Here is a 15,664-nt window from a genome sequence, read left to right on the forward strand (position 1 = left end):
AGAGTGTGCAGCAGGACACAATTATGCCATGATTCATTTCAGGGCAGGTATAGATGCAGGTTGGGGATGTCATTCTGGTGCTTGTGAACATGGGCACCCAGAAGTCAGGGAGGATGTAGCTGTGTGGGTGCACTGGTTTGGGGGTATAACCCTGGTGTGCCCTTATCTAGGGTGTCGGGCCCTTTGTGTACATGCATAGAACTGTAGCAGCAGGTTGGTAAGATGTCATCCTTTGTTGGGGGCAGATGTGACCCAGCTGTGCAGGTCAGCACTTTCTCAGAGCTGGGAAGTGTGACTGAAGGCTGTGTGCATGCATGGCTCGAGGACTGCTGTAAATGTTCCCAGAGCTGAATGATGTGATTGGAATGATGTGATTGGGGCCTGTGCACATGTGTGGGACTAGGAGTGCTATAAACTGATGCGCAGAGAGAGCTCAAGGGGGTGGGGTGAGGCTGTGCGACACTACAGGTGGGGCTGGGGGTAGCCTAGGTAAGGAGGTTAGTGCCTGTAGCCTTTATGCCCTGGAAACATCCTGCATGGGATAGGGAAGGGGAGGTAGTGCTTGGGAAGGGTGCGGGAGGGTTGGGTTGGGCTGTACTTGGGGTAGGGTGTGGGGCAGGTAGGTGCAGTGGGGGCTGGTGGGGCTGAGGAACAGGGAGCATGGGGAGTGGGGTGAGTTACCAGTCATAGGGCTGCACTGGTGAGGGTAATGCATTCAAGGAACGCAGCCTGGCTTAATTCCTAGTTTCCAGCTCCTGTCTGTGCACTCCTGTGGGCTCTGCACCTCAGCGCCAGGCTTCAGCTTTCTGCTTCTCAGTTCCTCGGCCTCTGCAACCACGGTCATCCTATGTGGTGCAGAAGGCTCTCCCAGGTCAGCTGCACTCTAGAATCACTGCCTCAGTGTCTCTCTTGTCCCTCTCTAATTTTTCCATGGAGCAGGGCTGAACTCAACCTCCACTTATATATATTTTAATAGCATTTCCTTTTTAAAGACTGTAAACCGAAATCTTTCATTTCTGAGCAGTCTGAAGATTGTGTTCTTAGTGATGGAAACTCAGGGTGTAAAGTAAGAAGGCACAATCTTCTGGAAACATTTCCTCGAGTAAACTAGCTTTAAAAATAGAACATTAAACAACAACAACAAAAAAGCACTTCACATTGAAATTATTGAAAGCATGTCCTGCCAGTTGTTCTCTTAAACAATCTGGCCATTTGCCATGCAGACTTATGTTCTCAATTTGTAAAAGAAACTGCCCTAATCCTTGTCTGTAGATTATGCTCAGGTCTTGAAACAATTCTTTACCACAACTTATTGATTTCTGGGTACAGGTTGCACAGTATTCAATAGAGTCAATAAAGAAAAGGGGAAATGTTAAACTACATCATCTATAGCAAAAAGAAAAAAATACATTTTAGCTTTTATAAAATCTAGAATATTATTTTTTTCAACCTCATGTACTGAAATCCAAAAGTTCAACTTTACATTGTCCCCAACTTACTGCCACCTAAAAGCAGTGTCTCCTAAAATGTGCCCCACTCCATCACTCAGCTGGGGCACTTGTTAAATGAGCTTATCCCTGGGGTCTGGGAATCTGGCAGATTGCAATAAACATATGATAAATAGATGGATAGATGTATAGACAAATAGCCAAATCATTCTCATGCAAAATTTCCTGCACTTAATCCTGTTTCTTCTCCCCTTTATTCAAGTCAAAAACACATCTTGTTCTACCCAGATTACTGCAACTTTTTCTTTCTCTGTTTTCCATAAAGCATCCCTAACTTTGCTTTCCCTTCCTCCCTAGTACTGAGACCTTATTTGGAAATCTTTGTGATGTTTAGTGATTCTTTCTTCCTTTTTTAATATGTCTAGCTGCTTTTCTTCAATTTTTAAAGCTCTCTAAGTTTTCTGTAAATGGGGCTTACATTTTTTCCATGTTATTATTATTATTATTATTTTGTATACTGTATAGCTGGGGTCACATTTCATTCTTTTTCCATGTGAGTATCCCATTATTGCAGTACCATTTGTTGAAAACAGTTTTTTTTGAGGGAAGTACATGGGCCAGGAATCAAACCCAGGAATCCACATGGCAGCAAGAATTCTACCATTGAACTATTCTTGCATCCCCTTTCCATGCTATTGACTGTCTCTCCTACTGTCCCCTCTTCATATACTTATTTGTGACTCCAGATTCTTAAGCATCCAACACCATCAGGGATCAGGAGGGTAATGTTGCCATCCTTCTCCGTAACCTCCCATGCCAGTGTGCATGGTGAGGTGGACTGCGGAAATCGGTGGGAATTCAAGCTTACTATATGGTCTTGGTCAAGACACTAACTATTTCTAAACTTCCATAATTTCACCCAACAATTGGGAAGATAGTAAACCTAAAGCCCACATTTTGTTTGAAATAAATGAGTTGCGCCTTGTGCAAATATTTGGTAAAACATAAAGTTCTATACGTAGCCTTTCATACCTTTAAAATCGTGCTTCTTTGTTTCTCCTTATAGTCTGTCCACATTAATAAAAAATGACCAAGAAGAATTTGTAGATTTCATAACTTATTAAACTTATAAAACTCTAATTATAAAGCAGTATATTAGTTGTTGGGGTGTATATGTGTGTAAATGGGTACTTAGATACAATCACATAAGCACACATAAAGAGCCTCTTCTGAATGTATTTTCCCAGATACTTAATATTTGAGAACCTCATTTACTTAGTAGCAGTGTTATTTGAATTTTACAAATGTAAAAATCAATAAGTAGTAACTTTCCCATTGGTGATGGGATTCTGACTTGTGGATTTGAGTAAAGATGTAAAGAGTCCAAGGCCAAAAATTGCACCCAGGATTGTTTCCTGTTAAAGCCCCAGCAAGTCTACACAATACAGTTTTCCAAGCTGCATGAGATTCTGCTATCTGGTGTGATTGTGCCATTGTCTAATTTTCAATGTTTCAGTTTTTAATCACTCTTACTTGAGTCTATAAGATGAAATTAAGAATGCAAGGATTATGTTTCTTTCCATTGCTTTCTTTCTTTTTTTTTAAGTGCTTTGTAAAGTGAAATTTATATTCAATCATATCCTCTTTCTAATCTGATTTAGCTGTTCTTTGGGATAAATAGGGTCCCATCCTAAACAAATGTAGCTACCTGCCTTATGTCTTTTTTTTTTTTACATATTAAGTAGTAAGTAATACAAAGCATATTGAATTCCTATTCCTTTATAAAGGTCAGCTTATCTACAAAAAATTATTCTTTTATGACCTATATTTATATAATTAATATTATTGGATATTGACTTTTAAATACTGGAAATCAATACCAAAACTGAATTTGTAAAGCATTTATTCATTAATAGCTTAAATCAACACATACATATTTAGAATATATGCAAATGCTTTGAATTACAAGCCATAAAGAAACCACTTTAATTATGTTTACTTTTTACTAATTTATTAGCCCTGACATTCACAATCCTCTCCATGAAAATAAATTTGAAGAACTACTCTTCCATTTAGAGTTAAAATAAATTTTATTTTTATCTCCTAAAACCAAAGATATTAAACATTTTTGAAAATTACAAGGCATTTAAGAGAAATAAACGATGTCTATCCCATGGTGTGTTCCTAGGAGAAAGCATGTCACCAGGAGAACTGCCACCATATCTCGTAGTTCTTAATAACAGGATCCATGACTCTTAAAAATTAAAAGCTCAGTGGTCTTTATATATATTTTAAACTATTACATGACTTATTCTGTAGTAGTACAGCACTTAAAAGACTACTTTTCAGTCTAACAATTGAAGGGACATTTGTACAAAGTGTTGTGTTTTATATTTCTGCGAGTATTATACGTCAAAATTGTAATAAGCCACATGGCTGGATTTTTGCCAATGGTCATAAAATGACAGACTTAAAGCCTATAGGGACAACTGTTTGTGATGAAGTATTTTCCATTTTAAGAAAGACATCAAAAGAGTAGTTTTATGGTTTTCATAATTTAAACTTGGTATGATTGAATGCATTCTTTCTGTTGATCAAAGAACTGTAATTCCATTCTATAGTGAAGGTACTATGCACTGAATCAATCTGAAAACTAAAGAAAGTACTAAGTATACTCTGTGACAGGCACTGCATGTCCTGGACTGTAATCGTATCCTTCATATTGCTTCATTTGCATCTGGAAATTAATCAAAGGTCTACAATTTATTCTCAAAAACTGTGTGATACGTAGGAAAGAATATAGTTTTTGGAAGCTGATTCTGCCACTTAATAGTGATATGGCTTTGGGTAACAGACTTAATTTCTTTATTGCTGAACTGGAAAAGCAGCTTGCAAGTTATAGAGAAAATAATAGTACATACTAATAACCTAGCATAATGCTTTTCACTATCTAATTTGTCATTAAATGGTACCTATTGAATCTTTTATATTTTCTTTTGCACCTTACTCAAATAAGGTCACATATAGTAATTTTTAATTCTCTTGGTCTTGATTTGAAGTAGCATTTGTACTTAAAATGAAGATTAACTTCACTTTTTTTCTCTAATATTTATTATCAAAATTTTAAAACATACTAAAAGGCAAAAATCATACATGAAAATCATATACCTTCCCCTTGGATTCAACCGTAGTTGCGACTTTGACCTATTTGTTTTATCTCTCTGTCTTCCAGTATTCCACCTCTAGGCACTTTAAATATCAAAAAAGATGAATGCGGTAATCAATTTGGAAATACTAAATAGAGAAAAATCCATGAACCCATAATGTTACCCACGTAAGAGGAGGGTAAGGAGTTCTTCTTTACGGAATGAACTATGCCAGCTGATAGAGAAGAATGGTAGAATTAGAAAGTGAGAATTTACAGCCTCCAGTGAAATGATTTTTTTTCAGGCAAGACTCATCAGTGGGTTCCAAACTATTAGGTGAAAGTTTCTGGAGATCATGATATCCCAATTGTGTTAGTTTTTAGATTACCTACTAATATCCAAGAGAAAAGCATATCCTTTTGCAGAGATCTGACAATCACCTCTTTAACACAGGAATTGAACTTACCATCACAAATCGTGGAACAACTTGACATTAGATGCTTGCTGATGTTATGCAGTAGGAAGTGAACAGCTTCACCCTGGAAGTAATCTTTTCAAGTGTACCTAACCTTCATCTGATCAGTTCTCTAGTCCCAACTTCCAGTTTTCTGGAGACAGGAAAGAAGAATATGTTGAAAGAAACCACCACGAAGCAGTAAGACAAATCCAGAATGAATACATTCCACAAACAGCTGATCTTATCTCATAAAAGATTAATGACAAGAATGGAAGAGAAATGCCAGAGAACTGTTCTAGATTGAAGAGTTAGAGAAATATCTAGTAGTCTGTTTCTATATGAAGGTTACAAAGGCAATCCAAAACATGTAATATATATCACTAACACACTTAATACCTTCTTTATTTTCAAATAAATTCACTATTGACCACCTTAGCTATATAGAGAATTATAGTTCTTTGATCAGTGGTGGCAAGATAATAGCTCATTCAGTCATTCTAGGTTTAAATTCTGAAGCCATGAAAGTATTGCTGTCTTATCTAAAAATGAAAACTAATTTATCACAGATGGTAACACCTATAGGTTTAAAGCCTGTTGTTCTTTGATCCTTCATAAAAATCCAGTTATGGGGCCTTCTACAGAACTTAGATGGGATCCTGGTCTTAAAAAAGAAATGGCATATGTTATTTTTAGGACAACTGGGAGAACATTTCAATATCATCTACATGTTAGGTAATATAAGGGAACAGTATTAATTTTCTTATCTGTGACATAAAAGATGGTCTATTTTTCATAGAAAATTCATCTTAAATATTGAGGGGTGGGATATTTCCCTATTATGATGGAATAATGCTAAATAAATAGAGAATTTAAAAGGCCCTTCCAACCCAGAATTAACAACTATATTTGACAACTCATAGTTCTAAGGGTAAATAAATCCTTTCTTGGTTTGATGAAGCTCTTTCTCCAGTTGATTCTCAGAAAAGATAGGAGTGAAATATTCTCTGAGATTTATGTGTTAGTATAATTTTTTTCTTTGTCTTTGATTCTGGAAAAGATCTTGACTGGAAAATAAAACTGACTTCCACATTTTTTTCTTTCTGTCCCTTCATAGTTATTTTCCACTGTTGCCTTTATTTACGTTGCTCTTAATAAATCTGATGTCAAATTGATTTGTTTTTCACGTAACATGATGTCTTCAAGGTTCATCTGTGGTGTAGCATATATCAGAACATCATTCCTTTTTATAGCTAAATAATATTCCATTGTTTGTGTATATTCCAGTTGTTTGTTTTGGTTACACTGCAAAGAGACTCAGATGCATTAAAGAACTAAAAAAGCCCAAACTATAACGTTTTCAAAAAGTAATATAGACCTCAGGGTAGGAAAGAAGTAATTAAATTTAAAAGGTATATATATTACATATTAACATAGAAAACATTTTTGATAAATGTAAGCACATAAAATTTATGACACGTAAAGAAGAAAGCAACAAGATAAAGAGTAGAAGAGAATATTTTGTAACACATTTAACTGAAAAAAAAATTGGTATCTAAAGCACGTGAAGTTTTTCTCCTGGTCAGTGTTCTAGTTTGCTAGCTGCCAGAATGCAATATGCCAGAAACAGAATGACTTTTAAAAAGGAGAATTTAATAAGTTACTAGTTTACAGTTCTAAGGCCGAAGAAATGTCCCAATTAAAACAAGTCTATAGAAATGTCCGATCTAAGGCATCCAGGGAGAGATACCTTGGTTCAAGAAGGCCGATGAAGTTCAGGGTTTCTTTCTCAAGTGGAAGGGCATGTGATGAACACGGTCAGGGTTCCTCTCTCATCTGGAAGGGCACATGGCGAGCATGGTGTCATCTACCAGCTTCTTCTCCTGGCCTCCTGTTTCATGAAACTCCCCAGAAGGCATTTTCTTCTTCATCTCCAAAGGTCACTGGCTGGCGGACTCTGCTTCTCATGACTACGTCGTTCTGCTCTGCTCTCTCTGAATCTCCTCATTCTCCAAAATGTTTCCTCTTTTATAGGACTCAAGAAACTCATCAAGATCTGCCGAAATGGGTGGAGACATGCTGTCACCTAATCCAGTTTAACAACCACTCTTGATTAAATCACATCTCCAGGGAGTTGATCTGATTACAGTTTCAAGCATACAGTATTGAATAGGGATTATTCTGCCTTTATGAAATGGGATTTAAATTAAAACATGGCTTTTCTATGGGACATACATCCTTTCAAACCAGCACAGTCAGTAAGAAAAAGACAAGCAACAAGCAAGCAACCTTATGAAACATGTACAAAACATTTGAACAGACTCTTTACAAAACTAGAAATACAGGGACTGAATAAGCACATGTGTTTGACCTCAGTATTAATTCCGTACTAATTTACATAAAAAGTTTTTGATGGTGTGTCCTTAGACTAATTTTCTGCTGAATTGATGGGTTTTAAATATGTTTTCTATGTATCATATGTCACAGAAAGTGATTAGAACTGAGGCAATTAACCCAGGAGCCCTGACATCACCATCCATCGCTTGTCACACCACAACAGTGAGGAAAATGAGCGTGGTTTTTGTTTTTTGTTTTTTTATTTCTTGAAGTGAAATTCACATGAGAGTTAACCATTTTAAAGTACAATTCATTGGCATTAACACTAGGATAAGGACTTATCAATTTCAGTTATTTTGGGTAACATCATAAAAATTACTTATGTTCTTATGATATCTATATTATTATATTTTATTTTATACAGTGGTAGTGAAATCACCTATCCAGAGATAATAAATCTCTCAGTTTCACCAATAGGATATGAATCATTCAGGTTCTCCAGAGAGATAGAATCAAGATCAATAGATAAATGGATAAACTAATAGACAGACAGGTAGACAGACAGAGAGACCAACAGACTGATTGAATGATGTGTCCATTGGGGTTAACAAGGCTGAACTCCACAGGGCCAACTGCAGACTGGGAACTCTGGCAAAGGTGATCTTGAAGTCCTGAGTCTGAATTCCCCAGAGAAGAATTCAGGCTGAAAACAGTGGCCAGAGTCTATGTTGGTTTCTTGAGGCAGAAATTCTTCCAACCTCTCAAAACCTACATTCATGTGGTTAATGCATTGGATGAGACCCGCCCACATAGGTAATCTGTTTACTTAAGCGCACCTGGTCATATATGCAAATCCATCTATGAAATCCCTCATGGTAACTTCTGGGAAATTCCACACAACTGCACACCATAACCTAGTAAAGTTGACACATAAAATCAACCATCACAGGCTATTATCTCTATTCTTGATAACAAAATTTATAAAATTTCCTTCAACCTCAGTGAGGACTTTAATAGGCTTTTTATGTTATTTCTCTTTGCAGTGAACCCATGCTCTCCACAGCAAGGAGAATAATGTGCCAGGAGTATGTGGCCTCCAGATTTTAAGTGAAACATTTGCTATAAAATTCTGTATCCTGAGTTTTGATCATAAAATTTTCAAGTGTAGGTACGTTGATCAAGACTAAAACAAGACAACTGCTTCTTTCATCATACCAGAATAGCCGTTATTGCCTCTGTTGGGAATCAGTGTATTACCTTCAAAGTCAGAACTTCAGTATTATCCGTTGCTGCAATAAATGTTGAGTATTTTCCCCAGTGTTGGGTGGAATATTGAGTGAACTTGAATTTCCTTTCCCAATTCTATAGTTAAAAAAAAATTGCTTTCCTTTTCCAACGGAATAGTTTTGGCAAAACATTTTTTTTTACAAAAAGCAATTGGATAAGCAGCAAATTTTGATATTAATTAGCATTCACACTGATGCTCCATTCCCTACTGCTGTCCTGGGAGGATTGTAGTAACAAGCCTTCAGACCATGTGCATTAGGGACTTCTTGTACTATTCTGCCATAATACTAAACAAATCCATACAGTTTTCGGGCAGCTGAAATATAGTAAGGAATCTGTTACACAGATTTTTCAAGTTGCACCATAATATAGAAAGACACAATGCCTTTAACTCTGCAAAGTGTTGAGTTTTGTACTATACTTGTACATCATATTTTCTCATCTAGTGTATTCAAGTGTCAGTTCTTGAAGCTGATAAAATATAAAAACACATTGTTATCAGGTAATTCCATTTAGAAGCACATCGCATTTGGTTTCACGACCCCATTTAAATTAATTACAAAGATTGTGTTTAGAAAACTGTTGATTTATCAAAACAAAACCAAGTTATGGATAATGACACATAATTTTAGTATGCTTGTCTGTTTTGCTTCATTCCTATAATCTCAGCAGGTGTTGGCTGTGTTTCAGATTTAATCAAAACATTTGCTCCTAGTAGGATTTTAAATTTTAACCTACTTTGGTTTTTTCACAGCCTGATTAAACAAATAATTAAAAGTTACAGATGCAGACCCCATCTAGATGACGGTAGCTTGTATGAATTTGGGAAGTAGATTACCAGTTGTACATAAACTGGCAGGAACTGAAACTAGCATCATGAGGAACGCATACCAAGGTTCAATGTTTTCTTGTTTACTACACATTTTTATGAACGCTGTACCTTTTAGTTAATTTGAGCAAGAGTGAGAAAACTGGAAAATTTGTGAAGCATACATGAAGCTGAAGAACGTTTTTGCCTCCATTTCTTCAGTTATTGCTATTGTCCGTTGCATTATTTCAGGAGAGAATTAATTATCAAAGAAATTCTATTTGCTTTAAAATTCTTTTGTGATTTGAAAAGGTAAATGTGCTGAGACAAATGATGAAATTAGGTCATAAATATCTTCCTGAAAGCGTTACTAGTGTTCGATGCTACATTGTCTCAGAATGATCATTAATTTGTTTCTTTCATTATTTGCACCTGGGCAGGTAACCTAGAAGGGGTTAAAAAAATAAAAAAAAGTAAAACTTTGGATTTGATGTCTTCCATGTGCTACTGTAAATTTGGATGGTAAATACTATCACTGATCCTGATCCCGATTTTAGGATAATTCTTTAAAACTCAAAAAGTAAGGTCCTCATAGGTAACCAAGAAGACAGATTGAAATAATGTGCATGCAGCTTCCAGAAATATTCCAATATTTCAATAATACATTGTTATGAAGGGCATTTTAAGTGGAAAAGCAATGGAAAAAAGAAAATGTAAAATAAACTACATAAAAAATTAAGATTTCTGAACACAGAAAAACATATTTAAAGACAATAAATAAATCCCAAAATATTTATAAATGGAACTTAAAAGATGACTTCTTAATAGTACTATAAGGTGAGCCTTCAAACTTGAGGTTATCAAACATTGTGATAATACAGTAACTACTAGATACAGGGCAAGGAAGAGAGGGAAAGCTACATTTTAACAATAAAGTCATTTTATACATTATGGGGAAAGCCTTATTGAGTTATTTCTGAGAGCATCGATTGTCTGTTAGTGCATTGGGGAAGGGTCTGGAAAGCATAAACTTTTATAAAGGCAGACCATGCCTGGAAATTTACTGCTTATACCTGCAATGCTGGGCAATAAACCTCTCAGATTCTAAAATTTTGAGTTGCTCCAACTTCTGTATGTTATCTCAATTACCCCAAAGTAGCCACAATGACAAAGGGAACATTCTGGTATTGATAATATTTTGATAGAACCTATAATGAACAGACAACGAACAATTAACTCATGCTCATTTTTTATTAAACTTATTCATATTTGATTAAATAATTATGTCTAGGAATTGTATGATTTTAAAATTAAAACTGAGCTATAGATATAATTATATGTTAGGGCGTCATGGTTATTGTTTGGCTATTATTTTCATTGTCACAATCTCAATGCAATTTGTAACTGTCAATTATGAAACATTAACAATTTCAATATGAAGACTGGATAATGACATGAAGCTGCTCATGAGACATTAACAAAGTCATTCACGATCCCATTACTCCAAACAACCATTGATAACATTTTGTTGTGTGTGTGTATGTTCATGTATATATGTATACAATATTTCTATATGTATGGACTCCCAATATACATATTGTTACTGTCTTTACCTATCAGAGTGACTTTTGCATTTTGGTGGGTTTTAAGGATGATGTATGCCTTATACTTAGCTTTTCACTTGGAGAGAGTTGGCTCTGTGAATTTAGGTTGTCTTATTGTTGCTCATGGTGTTTTACATTTTTTTTTATCACTATCGTTATATAACCAAATGTGGTTCTTTGATACTTTTGGTTGTCCAGACACTGAGAACTAATTGTTCAATTGAATTTGACTAACACATTTAAACTACATAGATCCTATTCTCTTCCTTCCTATTTAATGGCACATGCAAACACCTATATTTTTACTTTTGACTGCATCTAATAGAATTCTGAATACAGAAAAAAATATATATATATGTGTGTGTCACAAAGGACCTAGTCTTTTATTTTCTTCTGCTGTCTTTAGTTCATGGCTTATCTTTTTATGCTATTATGATAGCCCCTATATCTTGAGATCACAATTGGGCAGGAAGAGAGAAGAAACTAACCATGTATCTAGATATCTTTTAAAAAGTAAAAAGAAAAACAGAAAAGGGATAGCTCTTCTAGAAATAGAACAGACTTTCATTTGCAAATTTAATTATCTATAACTAGGTCAAATGGCAAATGATGGTGACAAGTGAGTATTTAAATCCAAGAAGTGCCTGCACAGTAGAGATCAGGTGAATGCTTGCTTGACCAAAAAAATGGACACCATAACCAAGTCAAGTTGGCACATGAACTTAACTGTGACAACTGGATTCAGAACAAAAAAAGGTATTTGTATCATTTTTTTCTCAGAAAAGTCCACCTTTTTTTTCAATTACAAAATCTTGGATCACACAGAGTATATTTTATAGGATTTAAGCTTTCTTCCAGGAAATTTACCTAGTAAAAACTAATGTGCTTTCTTTCCAATTATTTTATATCCATTTAACGAAGAGTTCCCTTACTGGGCTCTCATTATAAGTTCATCTTGTCCACAAAAATATGTTGATTCTCTTTGCACACTCAGAACAGAGGTGGATCTGTTTTTTTTCTTTTAAAATGAAGTTTTATTTGTAGAATTGCAAGTAGGATGGGAAAGTACACAGTTAAAATTAAGCATTATGTATACTGATATTTTTCTCTGTTGTTATATTTGCCAAGAAAAAGCCAAGTATATTCAGAGCATCATGTGATCAGTGCTATAACAAGTAGACTAGAGTTCAAAATCTGTTATTGTGTGAAATTGGAAAAGTCATTTGAATTCTCTTGACATCAATTTTCATGTATGTAAAATGTGAGAAATTTGGATAATATCAATACCCCTCTCTTCTTAGTATTTTATTCTTTTATTCCATATTAAAGTAATTCAAAATTAACACTAGAAACATAAATTTCATACTTAGGAAGCGGTGTCATTCTCAAAGTCATGGAATCAAACAATATCAAAATTGAAGTGAAACTTAAAAATCATTTCATCTATGCCACTTCTTCAGGGCAAATATCTTAACTTAACATCCCTGCAGATGTTCATTTTCTATCAATCAAACATGACCTGCAGAAACAAGTTTATTACATCAAAATGCAACATGTTTCATTGTTGGGCAGGAAAATTTATCAGAGATTATTTACACCTGGCATTTTCATTCTTTTCTCCTACCCATATGTAGTTGTGGTGGTTTGAAGCTCTTTGTACTCCAGAATGGCATAATCTGAAATTCAATCCATTCCTGTGGGTGTGTGTTCTAGTTTGCTAGCTGCTGGAATGCAATATACCAGAAACAGAATGGCTTTTAAAAAGGGGAATTTAATAAATTGCTAGTTTACAGTTCTAAGGCTGAAAAGACGTCCCGATTAAAACAAGTCTATAGAAATGTCCAATCTAAAGCATCCAGGGAAAGATACTTTGGTTCAAGAAGGCTGATTCAGTTCAGGGTTTCTCTCTCAAGGGAGACAGCACATAGCAAACACACTCAGGGTTTCTCTCTCATTTGGAAAGGCACATGGTGAACATGATATCATCTGCTAGCTTCTTCTCCTGGCTTCCTGTTTCATGCAGCCCCCCGAGAGGCATTTCCTTCTTCATCTCCAAAGGTCACTGGCTGGTGGACTCTGCTTCTCGTGGCTGCGTCGTTCTGCTCTGCTTTCTCTGAATCTCCTTCATTCTCCAAAATGTTTCCTCTTTTATAGGACTTCAGAAACTAATCAATACCCACCCAAATGGGTGGAGACACATTTCTCCCAATCCAGCTTAACAACCACTCTTGATTGGGTTGCATCTCCAGGGAGATGATCTAATTACAGATTCAAGCAAACAGTATTGAATAGGGATATTTTGCCTTTACTAAATGGGATTTCAATTAAAACATGGCTTTTCTAGGAGATATACATCCTTTCAAACCAGCACAATATGGAACCCATTTTAGTAGAACCATTAGAAGAGGCTTCTTCACTTACGTGTGACCCATCTCATTCAAGAAGGATCTTAATTCCCTTAATGGAGTCCTTTATAAACAGGATGAATACAGAAAAAGAGGGAAAGCCAAGGAAGCAAGAAGCTGATGCCAAGGAAACCCAGAAGAGAAGGGAAAGACCAGTACATGCTACTATGTGCCTTGCCATGTGAAAAAGGAAACAAGGATCTCTGGAAGCCAGTCTCAGGAGAAAAGCATCTCCTTGATGATCCCTTGATTTGGATATTTTCTCAGCCTCAAAACCATGAATGAATACAGTTCCACTATTGAACACAACCCGTATTTGTCTTAAGCAGCCTAGGAAACTAAAACAGAGTTGTTTATCCCCTAAGAGTATTTGCTTATTCTGGAAGAGATGGCAAAGAATTTGAAACATTTAGTAACAAAATCCAAGAAAAGAAGGGAAAGACCAGCAGAGGCCACATGTGGCTTGCCGTGTTAGAGGAGTCCAGAATCGCTGGCAGCCAGTCTTCAGGAAGAAACCACGGGCTCGATCTGATCGTTTTTTCTCAGTCTCAACACTAATACATTCCGACTGTCAAGCCAACACATTTCATGGTATCTGCTTTCAACAGCAAACTAAAACAGTAGTTAAAAATGTCTAGAGAACATAAAAAATGCATCTCTAGAACTGAAATTTAGGACCTAATCGCTATCTTGAGTATATAAGGATTCCCAAAGGGTCCATTTTAGCCAGTTGTGGCATCGTCTCTGGAAGGCAGAATTGAAAACGCATGCCCTCCCACTCTCAAGAGCCTATACCCTAATCCTCAGGACTACGAATATGAAGAGAAGTCACTCTGGTGATTAGGCTATGTTACAGAACCCAGTTAAGGTTAAGAGGTCAGCTGGGCCTGGCCTAATCCTATGAGACCTTAGATAGATTGCTTTCTCAGTCTGGTGGCAGAAAAGGAATGAGAAAAATTCGAAATGCAAGAAGGAATGTTAGGGAACTTCTAAGAACGACCCCATGTTTCCAGCCAGCAAAATATGGAGACACCAATTTTTTAAACCTCAAGAAACTGACCTTTCAATAGACTGAATGAGCTTGAAAGCAGATTTCTCCCCAGAACTTCCAAATGAGAACTTATCCCAGCTCACACCTTGATTTCAGCCATGAGGCATCCTAAGCAGAAAACCAAGCCAACAATGCCAAATTTCTGACATTAGAAGTGTGAGTTTATAAATGAGTGCTATTTTAAGCTGCTAAATTCATGGTAATTTGCTTCATAGTACTAGAAAATTAATGCATTGTCTAATAAAAAAACATAGCAGAGTTTATTTATAAATGAGGTACTGATATGAGGAAAGTGTGCCCTAAAATTTCACTGAAGACCTAGAGTCTTTTCTTTGAAGGAAGTGCTTTCAATTCAGCTGTAATTCTGAAAATTGTAATATACTTTTTGTGAAAACTTGTAGGACTATCTGAAGAAAAGCATAACTCTTTAATCCTCAGGCCTTTCAGGGAGAAGTTGCTTATATTCTAATGTCTAGCATTAGAAATTTAGACAAAAACTAACTGTCTAGTTTTTTATTAAGAGTATCAGATCCTTCGAAGACAAATTGTATGGTCAGAAAAAATTCTACTGTCCACTAAAGAAATGTTCTTATATAAAAAGCACATAGAGAAAAGGAAATATATTTAAGAAAGCATAGTTAACATTTATTGAGCAACTGCAATGGACCAGGAGCTGTTCTGATCAGTTGATATGTATCAACTCAATTAACAAAAGAATCCTATGGGGGCAATTACTATTATACAATTGCTATTATTATGTTATTATGTTTTACAGATAAGAAAACTGAAGAACAGGGAGATTATATTTATTACTCTAAAGCCACAGAGATAGTGCTTGGTGAAGCCAAAGTCCCTGGGTTTTTACCACTATCTGTTATCTGTGTATCTCTGTGAGACATAAAAAGACTGGTTTCCATAAAATTTACAAAAAAAAAAGAGAGAGAACTAAAGGTTAAATTTCCTTTTGGTCTAGGGAAAAGCTTTAAAATTTGAATACAAAGATGTAATTTTCACCATCACTCTTCACCATCCAATATCATCATTTTTCTTCATGAATGTCCTGATTCGATTGTACTTACTTTCTTTAGTCTGAGTACCATAGTTGATTCTTTTCCTTAAGCATT

Source organism: Tamandua tetradactyla, chromosome 18, assembly GCF_023851605.1.
Source record: "Tamandua tetradactyla isolate mTamTet1 chromosome 18, mTamTet1.pri, whole genome shotgun sequence".
Taxonomy (NCBI): Eukaryota; Metazoa; Chordata; class Mammalia; order Pilosa; family Myrmecophagidae; genus Tamandua; species Tamandua tetradactyla.